At 48.1% G+C, this 12,443-nt stretch overlaps 1 long non-coding RNA gene across 3 annotated transcripts in view; it reads left to right on the top strand.

Moving 5' to 3' along the window:
* The first annotated feature begins 5,461 nt into the window (after positions 1-5,461).
* The window catches only part of LOC114695355, a 58,973-nt gene continuing 51,991 nt past the window's right edge, over positions 5,462-12,443 (top strand). The window contains exon 1 of one of the 3 annotated variants that reach the window (XR_005091736.1): positions 5,462-5,919. This is a non-coding gene — a long non-coding RNA (uncharacterized LOC114695355). The remainder of the gene's footprint in view (positions 5,920-12,443) is intronic. The other 2 variants (XR_005091737.1, XR_003734840.2) reach the window with 2 other exon arrangements.

A 12,443-nucleotide genomic window follows, 5' to 3' on the forward strand; every position in this document is an offset into this window, starting at 1 on the left:
CTTGCAAGCACAGAGCTCTGAGTTCAGTCCTTAGCCCTGGGTGTGGATATCCTGGGTGTAGCAGTGCATAGCTGTAATTCCAGCCCTTGGGAAATGGAGGCAGGAGGATGACTTTAAGGTCATCCTCAACTTCATAGCAAGTTCAAGGCTAGCCTCGACCGTTTGAGATACTGTCTCAACAACAATGACAAAATACCAGTAAGTTAGTCACCCAAGCTAGCTGCCGACTCTTGTGCCTGTGAAACAGAGGAATGGAAAGTCAGCGCTACCATTGGGGTGCCTTTCCAAACTCTTATACATGGAAACTGCGTGTGGCCGTGGGTCCGTGACTGTGCTTATGGGTTGGAATTATGTGCACTTTGGCTCAGAAAGCTCAAGTTTAGTGGGCAGAACTATGCACTGGTAACTTCAAGAGGACATAATGCAGTCAGGCGTGCAGCTGCTCATCTGCGGCCCCAGTCAACAGGAGGCTGAGGCAGGAAGAGTTTGTGTTCCTGCTCTTGCTCGTGTAAGATTTGTTTTTTTATGTATATGAGTGTTTTGCCTATACGTATGTATGTGCACCATGTGTATGCCTGTTACCCATGGAGGCCAGGCGAGGGTGTTGGATCCCTGGGAACTGGAGTTACACTTTCTTTTTTTTGTTGTTGTTTTGTTTTGTTTTCGAGACAGGGTTTCTCTGTGTAGCTTTGGAGACTGTCCTGGGTCTCACTCTGTAGACCAGGCTGCCTCAAACTCACAGAGATCCACCTGCCTCTGCTTCTGCGGGGATTAAAGGCGTGCACCACCAGCAGCCAACAAAATTAAAAGTATTTCAAATATACAGATAAAGCATATGGTTTCATGTTGTGTAATATTTTGTTTGTATTCTGACAAAGCTTGCCTGGAGATCAGAGAGTGGAGCTAGCCACTAGTTAACCATAGAGGCCAGGCATGGTGGCTCACACCTTTAATTCTAGCACTTGGGAGGAGGAAGCAGGAATATCAGGAGTTCAAGGCCACCCTAGGTTACATGAGATTGAGCCAGTCTAAAAGAGAAACAGAGTCGGGCGGTGGTGGTGCACGCCTTTAATCCCAGCACTAAGGAGGTGGAGACAGGAATATAAGGTGAGTAGAGACAGGATCCCCCCATTCGGTCTGAGGACTCCTAGAGACAGGATCCCCCATTCGGTCTGAGATTCCTAGAGACAGGATCCCCATTCGGTCTGAGGATACTTAGAGACAGGATTCCCTGTTCGGTCTGAGGACTCCTAGAGGTAAGACGACTCCATGGCTGCTGCTCTGCTGCTCTGATCTTTCAGCTTTCACCTTAATATCTGACTCTGGGTTTATATTGTTAAAACTAAATAGATTCCCGCTTCAGTTTTGCATAATCTCGATTCATATATGAAAAGAAAGCATGAAGGCGGCCACAATGAAGTCTCCCAATAGCGCTTGCTTTCGCTGAACCTTCCACTTAGTTATAAAGCTCACCTTTCTTGGATCAGTTGTCTGTCACCAGTAGGAACTTCCGAGAGTGCCTGAGCATGTGCACAGGTGTGGAGGATGGCCTTGCTGAGCAGGGGGCCTCCTGTCAGCCTGCAGGTTCCTCGGATGCCCACTCCTTGTTCCAAGTCAGATTCCCTGACCCTCTCTGAGGTTCCCAGTCTCTCCAGCAAGACTACACCCAAGATCCTCCCTCCATGGTGACTGCTATCCAGCCCTACCTACCTGGAGAATCCCTGGGCTCCTGGCGCCAAACCAGACCAGCCACACTGTGCTCAGAGGAAGAAGTATTTCAGAGTTTGAGCCTGGAGTCAGAGATACACCACACCCGTGTGTGCACCACACACACACACACACACACACACACACACACACACTGGAAAGCTATGGCCTGCAAATGGCTTCTGCACCTTGGAACAGAGACCACTCACTCAAATCTGGGCCTGGCCCTCGGTGAGCCACACAGGACCATGAGCCAGGTATAACTCTAAGGGAACCCAGCCTGGCCACCCAAAGCTCCACTTTCCAACCTGAAGAAATTGGGTAAGGCTGGTCATAGCAGGAGCAGGGCAGACGGGAAGGCTCACTGGGTTCTGCTCTGGTGCTGCTGCCCCTATGAACTGTCTTGTGGGGGGGGGTGGACAACATGACACACATCAGTAGCCTCCCTCCCATCACCTACAAGTGAGCGGTAGCAGGCGACCATGTAGTTTGGGTTTAGATCCGAGTGAACACTTGGATGGCATAGGCCCTTGGCATTTTAAGAGTGCAGCCATCTAGCCTCCTGCAGTGACGCAGGGCCAAGGCTGGTGGCAGGTCCAGGGAGCGCAGCCAGCGTGTCACCACCACTCTGTTATGTATGCCCCGGGGAAACAGACGCCAGGGACCCTGCACCAGGAGTGGACCAGACTTACTTCCCATGAGGAGAGCGTGGATAAGTAGTTCAGCGGGCGAATGGTTGTCTGCTAACTGCTTGTGAAGACTGGAGCTGTGGACTTCAAAGGACAACTAACTGTAACCTGGATGCCATCTGTGGCACACTCCTCAACCACAAGGCTCTCCACCTTCCTCTCCTCCTTTCCTCCCTCCTTCTTCATCCTGAATGTTTCCCGTTGAGCGATACCCATGCTCATTCTGAAGAAATCCAACCCATTCTCCCCAAGAAATCTTGCATTTACAGACTTCGGTCCCAAAGTGCCTGTCTGTACATCCTATCTCTAGCAGCCTTCTGGTGGCTGTGTTTGCTCCAAACATGGCGGTGGTGGGTGTGGAAGACTAGTCAGCTTTGTCCCTTTGCTGTAGAAAACCTCCCTGGCTGCCTCCTCTCTCCCCCTCCCCTCCCCTTCCACCTTTCCTCTTTCCTGTTCTGCTCTGCCCTCCCTTCCTTCCTCCCTTCCTAAGCAGTTCTTCACTGGCTCCAGATTCCTTATCTGCAAAGGCAGTTTGTCCCTTGGGCTGTCACTTGCCAGGACATTTCCTACATAGCTCAATGTTGGTGTCTTTATGGTTGAATGAAGGCTTTTGAGACTTTGGATAACTTACACACACACACACACACACACACACACCCCTCCTTGGTCACTTACCAGGAGACAGGGGACAACTTATTTTAAACTTAGGGCTGGGATGGTACAGATTCTAAGGTATGCAGGATGTCTCACTTTGAGCCTGAGTCTTAGGTCTAAATTCCTCGGTGTCAAGAGAGGGAGGGGGAGGACATAGGGGACTACATCCTGGTGAGTCTAAATAGTGAAACATAGAGAGAGAAGTACAATGGTCCACTCTGGTCTTTCCAGAGTTAGTTGCTATGACAACTTGGGCATTCATTTCACACTTGCTTCCCTCATTCCCAGTTACTGGAAGTGTTCCTACAGACTGTTGTGTGCCCCACCCTCTCCCATAGTGCTCCAAGTAGAAAACACCCACACATCCCTTAGCCAATCGTAAAGGTCCCTCCCACCTCGCCGCACACTCATTGTCTTTTTTTAAAATAATTTATTTATTTTTGTTTTATGCGCATTGGTGTTCTGCCTGTATGCATGTCTGTGTGAGGGTGTCAGATTTTGTAGTCACAGACAGTTGTTAGCTGCCATGTGGGTGCTGGGAATTGAACTCATGAACTCTGGAAGAGCAGTCAGTGTTCTTAACCACTGAGTATCTCTCCAGTCCCCTCACTGTCATTCTTGTTGGCAGTATTGGGGACTGACCCTAAAACCTCATGCATGCCGGGTGAGGGCTTTACCCATTCAGCTGCCGGGACCCCATTTGGGGCTCACTGTTTTTCAACCAGTCTCAAATGTTTAACCTTTTAAAGTACTGCCTCAATTTTCATTCTTTTCTTATTTATACGAGGATGTTTACCTCAACAATTTATACAATAAATAATTTAATCAGGGTGTAGTGGTGCACCCCCTCTAATCCCAGCAGAGGCAACAAGGCCAGCCAGGGCTGCATTGTGTGACCCATTTCAAAATAAAGACATAATTTAGAATGTAAATTATTGGGAAATAACTCATGAAGTGATTTTGCTGTCAAGATTTTGTCTGTTTCTAGTGTTTAAGTAACCATCCTCCCCAAATCCCTTGTGAGATGGCCATTTGTAAACCAATAACAGAATTGCTTCCAAAAGGAAAAAAATAAGATGGTATCTGATTTTTTTTTAAAGGATTCATTTGAATGTTTATCTTTTGTTTTGGAGATGTATGGGAAGAAAAAGTAATAATGGGGGGCATTTGGAAAATTCACAGAAAACTTGTTTTTAAGATAAAAAGCGTTTCCCAGACTATTGTCTTGCCCCAAATAATGCAGAGAGCAGAAGTCAGGGTAGTGAGGAGTCACCATCCCACCGGGCCTAAGAGCAATGGCGTCAAAGTCTCCAGAAAGGTAGATAGACCAGCCAAAAACTAAGCGCTTCCTGCAGTGCCCCCCTGCCCCGAGTCAGAGCTCTGGGAGCTCGTTCAGACCTTCCTTGAATTTAGAGATTGGGTTTCCTGAGTGGGAGGAAACAGAACTGAAAGAAAAAGGGAGAAGCTAGCTGCAAGAGCCACCCCGAGCTGAGGCGCCGAGGCTGGAGGTTGGCCAGCAGTCCGGTCCTCAGACCCTGCGCAGTCACAAGTAGCTAGGGATGAATCCTGGAGAGCTAGGAGTGGGGCCCTTGAGTGCTAGAGATGGACCTTTAACAGGTTCTGCTACACCTAGGTTCCCAGTCTAGGATTTTCAGAAAGGAAGGCCAGCCAGAAAGGAAACATGCCCTGCCCCTGCCCTCCTGTGCACATGGCAGATGCTTGCAGAGGGGGAGCAGCTCAGGAGAGAAGAAGTGCTTGCCGATGAGCATGTGTCTGATTCCTCTGGTAGCATGGTCAGCCAGCCTGGGGAGAGGAAAGGCTCCTTCCCTTAAGTCAGTGGGGCTGGGTTTGTCTCCGAGCCCCCAATCTCCCTTTCACCCAAATGCAACTGAAGCTGCGTTGCCTTCCAGCCTGCAGTGAGCCTCAAGACTTGGGGTTTGATGAGGTTACTGCATGACTGATACAATTGCAGATTTTTAGAGCCTCCAAGAGACAGATGTTTGGGCTGATTAAGAATTGAGGAGGAAGCTTGCAGCTGCACCAAGGAATAATGTATTGGACAAATATTTTAATCAAAAAATATGAAGAGATCAGCCCAACCTTCCAAGGTCTTCTGCTTTAAAAAAAAAAAAATCTTTATCAAACCCCTATTCTATGGCTTCAATAAACAGAACCCATTACCTCACGGCATCTTTTGTTGGCCCCATACAAGAGAGAACAAAATGGTTATTCAGGGGAACGCTTTGGATTTTATTGTGAGTAGCCTGCACAAAGAGCCGTGTTATTGTATTTAAAAGAACCATCTGTAGCAGAAACAATGGCATCAAATTATCTTTGAATACCCACTGAAAAACATAAAGCTTGTTTTTTTTTTTTTTTTTTTTTTTTATTCTTCTGTACGGTGGGGGACAGAGCAGTGTTAGGATAACTGACTTTTTGTTGTTCTCTGGGTGCATTCTTCCCGCTCCCCCTCTCTCTCCCCCTCACCCTCTCTCTCCTCTCTCTCTCCCTCTCCCTCTCTCTCTTTTAAAAAATCAGCCATTTGGGGTTTTAAGCCATAAACGATTTTTCTTGTTGCAGGGGATTGCAGAGGCAAAGCTAGGCTAGGTCTTGGAGGCTGGTGTGAGGCGGTGCGGGTAAGGCAGGAGCAGGCTGATGGAAGAAGACACTGGTGGAAGAAAAGCCGAAATGGATTCTCCGTGCCTTGGATGGAGGAAGAGGGGGAAGTGCGAGCTCCTTCAACTCATTCCGTCCGGTGAGGAGTGATCCAGCTTGGGCTGACAAGAGGCTCCGGGGGCCCTCACGTTCAGTGCTTTTTTACCTGCCAATCAAACTGCTACAAGACAACACCCTGTTCTGGCATGGACGCGTAAGTAGCTTGCAACCCAACTTTGACATTCAAGGCTAGCTCCCTCTCCCCACCCCCCAACACACACTCACTCACTCACTCACTTTCTTCTCCTCTCTCTCATTCTGCCTTTTTTCCTTTTTCTTTCTTTCTTTCTTTTTTTTCTTCTTTTTTTTTTTTTTTGGTGACCTTTAAGAAATCTGGCTCACCATCCTATGTGGTAGTCATTTAACACAGGCCGATTTAAGTCTGAAGATGTTAAGTTTGGGAATTAAATGCTAATTAAGATCTCTTTAACAAATGCAGGAGTGAGATGACATTTTATTCTCTTCTGAGCAGTTAGTTTTAGGTCTGAACGCAATCAAGGTGGCTTGAAAGGGGTGTGAGTGTTTCTTTTTAAGTAAAAACTAAGAAACAGATCCGCGAGTCCCTATAGATAAATCCAATAATGAAAAATTTCGGGCTTCCATCTTAAAACTGTTAAACTCTAGTATTGCTCTCCTACAAAGAGCCTTGAGCAGACCGCTGTGACTTGCGATGGAAGAAGGTACAGTTCCTGAAGGGCTCCCTTCAATCGCCGTCCGGACTGGGGGTGGGGGCGGTAATTGGGGTGAGGGAGCTTGCATTTAAAAAAAAAAAAAGCCAGGCAGGGGACATGGCGAACCTTCATTCTTTATGCAACTGGAATAGAGGGAGATAGAAACGCAAGGGGGCAGGATCATCAAGAAATATTACCTGAGAAGGAATGACAGGCGGACGCGGCTGGGAGCTGGGAGGGCTGGGGAAAGCCGGCTGGGGCGGTGGGCTGCTCTCTGGCGCCCTCTAATGACAACCGAGCAACGTTGCCGTCTCCATCCCACGCTCGGGGAAGGGTTTTGTCGCTGCCGCTGCGGCGGGGTTTTTTGTTGTTGCTGTTTGTTTGTTTTGTTTTTGTTTTGATTTGTTTTTCTCTGCACGTAGTAGAAGAGATAGGTGTTTTTCAGCCCAGAAACTTAGTGCACGTGATTTAGACACGCGTTTTCCCTCCAAGCGAGGAGAGGATGGATGGATGGGTTGGGTTCGTGGAGGGAGGCCCTGTCGGGATGAGCAGTACCGGGGAGGGCCTGCTTCTCCGCCGGAGAAGTGTGCCTGGGAAGGCCGGTGTGCGGATCCTGCATCCCGACACCCGCCCATCATCGCAGTTCAAGGAGGCTGGTGGGGACCTCTGCCACCCAGGCGTGCGGTGGTCAGGGGCCTGAACTCACGCCTCCTTCTCCTTCTCCTTCTTCCTCCTCCTCCTCTTTATTTTTCTTCTTTTTTTATTTAAAATTTTGGTAGATAAAGGTTAATCTTGGGCTGAATGATAGAGCTATGATTGACAAGAGAGAAGGTGTGGAGGGCAGGTCGCGCGGTCTTATTTACAGCCCACCGCTTGCTGTCGAGCCTTTGTTAGGCCTGCAAAACTAATCTAGGGCTGATCAAAGCACCACGGAGTTAAAGGACGTAATGACTGCTAATTTCATTCCAGCCTCAGGCAACCCCCGCCGCTGTAATTAAAGACACGCTATTTAAATACAGGTGAAGGGTAGTGGGTTTTTTTTTTTAAGTTGGGGTGGGGGTGGGTGGGTTACAATTTTATTTAGATTTCTCCTTGTACTATGATGGTTCTGTGGTCCAACACCGGGTTCTTGCTATTGGAATTGTTTTTTGTTATCTATGCTCGGCTTTGAGGAACCGACAGGGTAAAACGTGTCTGTCACATAACTGCCCCTGTTTACAGAAAGTAGGAGAAGGAAGAAGTTCAGTAACTGTTTGGGGTGGGGAGGGGGCTTTAAATATTTGGGTCTCTTTTTTTCCCCTTCAAATAAACAGAAGGGCCTTCGACGCAGCTGAAAGTATTTGAAACTCTGAGCAGGGTTAACAGGCCAGCCAAAAGGATAAACGTCAGCTTTTAAAGTACTTCTAAAGGATCGTCTGACGTATGGAAATATATATTTTTAATTAAATAATTTCCGCACACACACTAGCTCCGTATTGCCTCAGAAACCTTATAATTTTTCAACCCATAGGAGTTTCTTTATAACATCAAAGCTCTACATTTTCGTAGTTGGTTAAAACTGATACCCTCTCTATACAACACACACACACACACACACACACACACACACACACACACACACACACACACACACACACACACACACACACACACACACACACAAAGAATTTAGTCTTTAATCTCTTTTTATCCGCGAAGACGAAAGCTCTACGCTCGACCCCACCAGCGGCTGTCACGGCCGGGGCCAGGAGCAGCTCAGTAGAGAAGCGTCTCCGCGGTCTGGTGCCAGCGCCCCCTATTGGACGCAGTGGGAGATGCACAGCGCCCTCCCCGAACCTGCTTCCGCCCTTGCCCTGGGGTTAGAGAAAACTCTTTATTGCCCTCAAAAAAAAAAAAAAAAAAAAGGAAGTAGGGGTGCAGAAACAAGTTTTTATGCCCTTAAAATATAACTATAATTCAACAAAAACTAAAGAAATATTCTTTTCATTTCCATTTCTTTTTTAAAAAAAACATGACATTCTTCCCTACTCCCCAGCTTCCCCCCATCCTGGTCTGGTTTGGGGTCTTCTTTGAGAGGTTATGCGGTGGTACTACAGAGAAACGTAATAAAAACTGCTTTTGCCGCTCGTCCGCTTTTCACAAAATAACCCTAGAGTGGAGAGTGCTTCGCTGAACCGCCAACTGCGTTTCAGATACGAGGTTCGGCAAGTGAAGTGCTTGGGGTCTCTAGAAATTACTCGTTATATTTGATTATTCATTCCAGAATGCAATAAAAGTCCAGTCTCTCCGTCGAGTATTTACCTCTCCTTGAAACAGTCTTGATCAAACTTTCCTCCCTGGCAATCGGCTAATTCCCAGCTATTGTCTACCAAACAGGTGTCCTACATCTTTTCGACTTTTATCTCAATGTAGAATTTCGGGGGAGGTTGGACTGTGATAAATTTTATTGGTCAGGAATCCAAGTTATACTGGAAACAGTTTTAATTTGTTTTGTTTTGTTTTTCAATACTTCCAAACATGTCTGTGTAAGAAAGAGCTGTAACTTTTGTCAGCGAGGGAGAGAAAAGTAGCCTTGTGATTGATTCAGAAAGCGAAAAGAACATAGCCTCTAGATTCACAACAATGCAGAAAATGCTGGTTTGTTTAGTTGAAAATCAAAAAGAAGCCATCAAGTGCTACATAAACAAAATGACCATTTCCTACTTCAGGGACATGTTTGCCATTTTAACTTTTAACCGTAAGGTTAGGGCTTGCTATCGGAAACTAGCTTGATTTTTTTTCCTAACAGAATGGCTTTCTGCACATTTAATGCCGTATCTCTGCAAGTCTGCTGTTGAGGACATGTTTATTCCTCCTCCAGATTAGCGGATCCGAGGCTGTTTTTAAAGGACTTGCTCCTCGCGATGACATGCCTCTCATCCGATCCCGGGATCGAAGTCCGAGGATGGGGGAAAATCCACCTTTTGAGAAATCCCTACCCGGCATTCTGTCGAAAGGATAGGCAATCAGGAGCCCCTGCCTTGGCACCTTCATCCTTTGCTCCACGAAGAGGCTAGGCCTGCTTAGGAAAATCCCAACCTGGGACTAGCCTTGGGATCTCAGTCCCACCGAGGAGACTCAGAACACTTCTTGGGCGCCCCCGGGTCCCAGCGCTGCGGTCATTTCGCCGCGCGGAGCAGTGGAGTGGAGAGGCCAAGACAGACCCTGCCTCTGAAGCAGACTGCAAAAGGGGTGGACAACCTCCACTGGGGAGTGTGGAAGACTTGGCAGTGGGAGAGCCTTCTCTCCGGCGTGCGGACAGAAGACTTAGGCAAAGGTCAGCGGGGCCAGGAGTGCAGCCCGCAAGTCCGCAACTTCGCCAGGTCGGAGGACAGCGCACAGTTGGGTGGAACGAGAAGCAGTTGAGTCAGGGGATGAGCCAGGCCCCGGCGCGCCACCCGTGCTCGATGGCATTGTGATTCTGCAGCCGCAGGTGGCCCAGCCCCTGCTCCAATCCCACACCCAGGACAGCCAGCGGGGAGGCGGCCCCTCCACCTTCGGAGACTAGGGAGGCGACCAAAGAGGGGCTGAGTCCTCCGAGAAGGCAGAGCCTCCCGGTGCTGGCAGCCGGCCGGTTCCCCCCAGACGCACTGTACCCTTTAGGGGCGTGGCAGGCGCTTTGGGTCTGTAGTCGCCGGGTCCAGGCTTGAGCCCGGGCGGGTTGGCTGGGCGCCCTGCTTTGTAAAGTAGTGAGTTCTGTGAGCCAGCCAGCCGGGTGGGCCAACTCAGCTTAGGTCCACTGAGTCCAGGCCAAGTCCTCAACCCTTCCTTCCTTCCCCCCTCCTCCCCTACCTCCCAAGCTTAGAACGCTGAGAAGCAGGGTTTGTGGTTTGGAGTTGGGCAGGCTATTTGGAGATGGGGCGGGGGCAAGGCTCATTAATAAGAGCCAGGTTCGAGGATGTGCTTGCGTTTATTGAGTTTACTCTTCTTGTTCGTTTTTCAAATGCTGGAAAACCTTCAGTTCCTGGAATCCAAGTCCCAGACAAAGAGCCAGGGAGAGAACCCGGCCAGGATGACAGGAACATGGCTACAGATAGATGATCATCTCTCAATAAACTCCCAGGCTGTGGCTCCGGAACCAGGGCCCAGGAGCTACGTGGGCTGCTGAAGGGTGTAGATACCATAAGTACAACTTGACACCATTGAGCCCACGGTGCTTGTCAATAATCTGTGAATTAGGTGTGGAGACTGTCACCATAGATCATAACAGTTTCTGAAGGACTCATTACAGCGTAGCTTGTCAGTGATCTCCAAATTAAGGGGGGGGGGGAGCATAAGAGGAAAAAGGAGTGGGGACTGCCAACAAAAAGCCAAGAAGGGTGGGAGGAGAGATAAAAGTCGGAGCCCCAGCTCAGAAGGAGCCTTTAAAGATTATCAGGCCAACGATCTGAGAATTCCACAGAGATGGGTTCGGAAGCCCAGCTCTCTCTGAGCCTGGGCTGGAAAGGGATGCTGAGGACAGGCAGAAGTGGGCCTCTGGGAAGGCCGACTTCTCAGACATTGCTTTTGAGGTTAGAAGAGCTTTTGGAAGCGTCCCCTGGTATCAACAGAAGGCCTGAAGGATGCCAGCCCGCCCACCCGGGATGGGACCACACTGATTCACAGCATGTTAGCATGCATGCGCCACGGGCAAACCTTCCAGAAGTAGCCATGGCTTCTTTTAGATCTGGTAGTGACTATGGGGTGATTTTCTTCACACTGCAGACAAGGCTTCTTTTAGGTCTGGTGGTAACTGTGGGTGACTTTCGCCACCCAGATTTGCTTTACCTTCTTGTCATGCTACAGGTGGACCGCTTTCTTCCTTTCCCATGAGCACCATCGGGTCCTTTACAGCAAAGCAGATCTCCCCCTTCCCTTGGCTTGCTCTTGGGGGTGCCTGAGACCCTTGCTTTCTGTTGGTGTTTGTATTACATCGGGTTGAGCTCCGGGAAAGGAAGCTTGTGAGTGGCACAGAGTGGAAAGTTATATGAAGTCACCCCAGGAAAGCAGATCAAGATCCAGGCAAAGAGTTCCAGCCACTTGGACTTTGCTGCAGCTGTGACAATGTCACTGACCTGCACTGCTGTCACTGAATATGAGTCAGAAAAACCTCAAGGAAGACTTGGCTTTCTTGTTCTGATAGATGTCACAACTAAACAAAAATCATGGAAGCTAGAAAATTTTAAATGGACAACTTTTTCTTTAAATTAGGGAAACAGTCATGGCCACTGGACAAAGGAGGCCATATTATGTCTTTGGTGAGATGAACTGCCCAAAATAGTTTAACTGTCAAACAGGTGTGGGCGCAGACCTCCGAGCATTGATTTGGGGGTGGCAAAAGGGACCAAGGGCTCTCTGAAGTATTTGGACTCTCTGGTGATCTCAATCTCTCTCCTGATTTTTAGAATCAGAAGTACTTTTGGAAACCAACTGTGGCTGCTCTCCATGTTCTCAGTTTGTCTTTAACAGGGGAATTCCTGTTTTAAAGCAATTAGATCATTTAATGAGCAAGCTACATTTTCCTCTGGACAGCAGCAACGGTGTGGGAACAGAATCTCATGACTGATAAATCAAAAAAAAAAAAAATGGAAATGAAAATAGTGAGGTGTGAATACTTTGCCCAGAAAATAATTGACCTGGAATATCTGAAACATGTAGGAATATATGAAACACTGTAAGCCATAATGTTTTATTTACATACAGCCCAGAAGACAAAAAAAAAGTGATGGGGGGTATAATATAGTTCAAAGCAAGAGGAGACTATATTAAGTTTCTAACTGCCAAACTCTTTTTTTAAATGTATTTACTCCATCGGTGAGAACTCCATGGAAAAGAATGGCTACAATGGGCAGCGTCAGACTGCTCTGCATTCCTCGGCGGCGTTCAAGGGTCCTTGCAGCTCTTGAGTGAAATTATTTGGTAAAATTGGGTCTGGGCTTTGACAGCCCCTTGTCCATTTGTTGTGTATAATACCACTTCTGAAAATTAA

Source organism: Peromyscus leucopus, chromosome 6, assembly GCF_004664715.2.
Source record: "Peromyscus leucopus breed LL Stock chromosome 6, UCI_PerLeu_2.1, whole genome shotgun sequence".
In the NCBI taxonomy this organism is placed as follows: Eukaryota; Metazoa; Chordata; class Mammalia; order Rodentia; family Cricetidae; genus Peromyscus; species Peromyscus leucopus.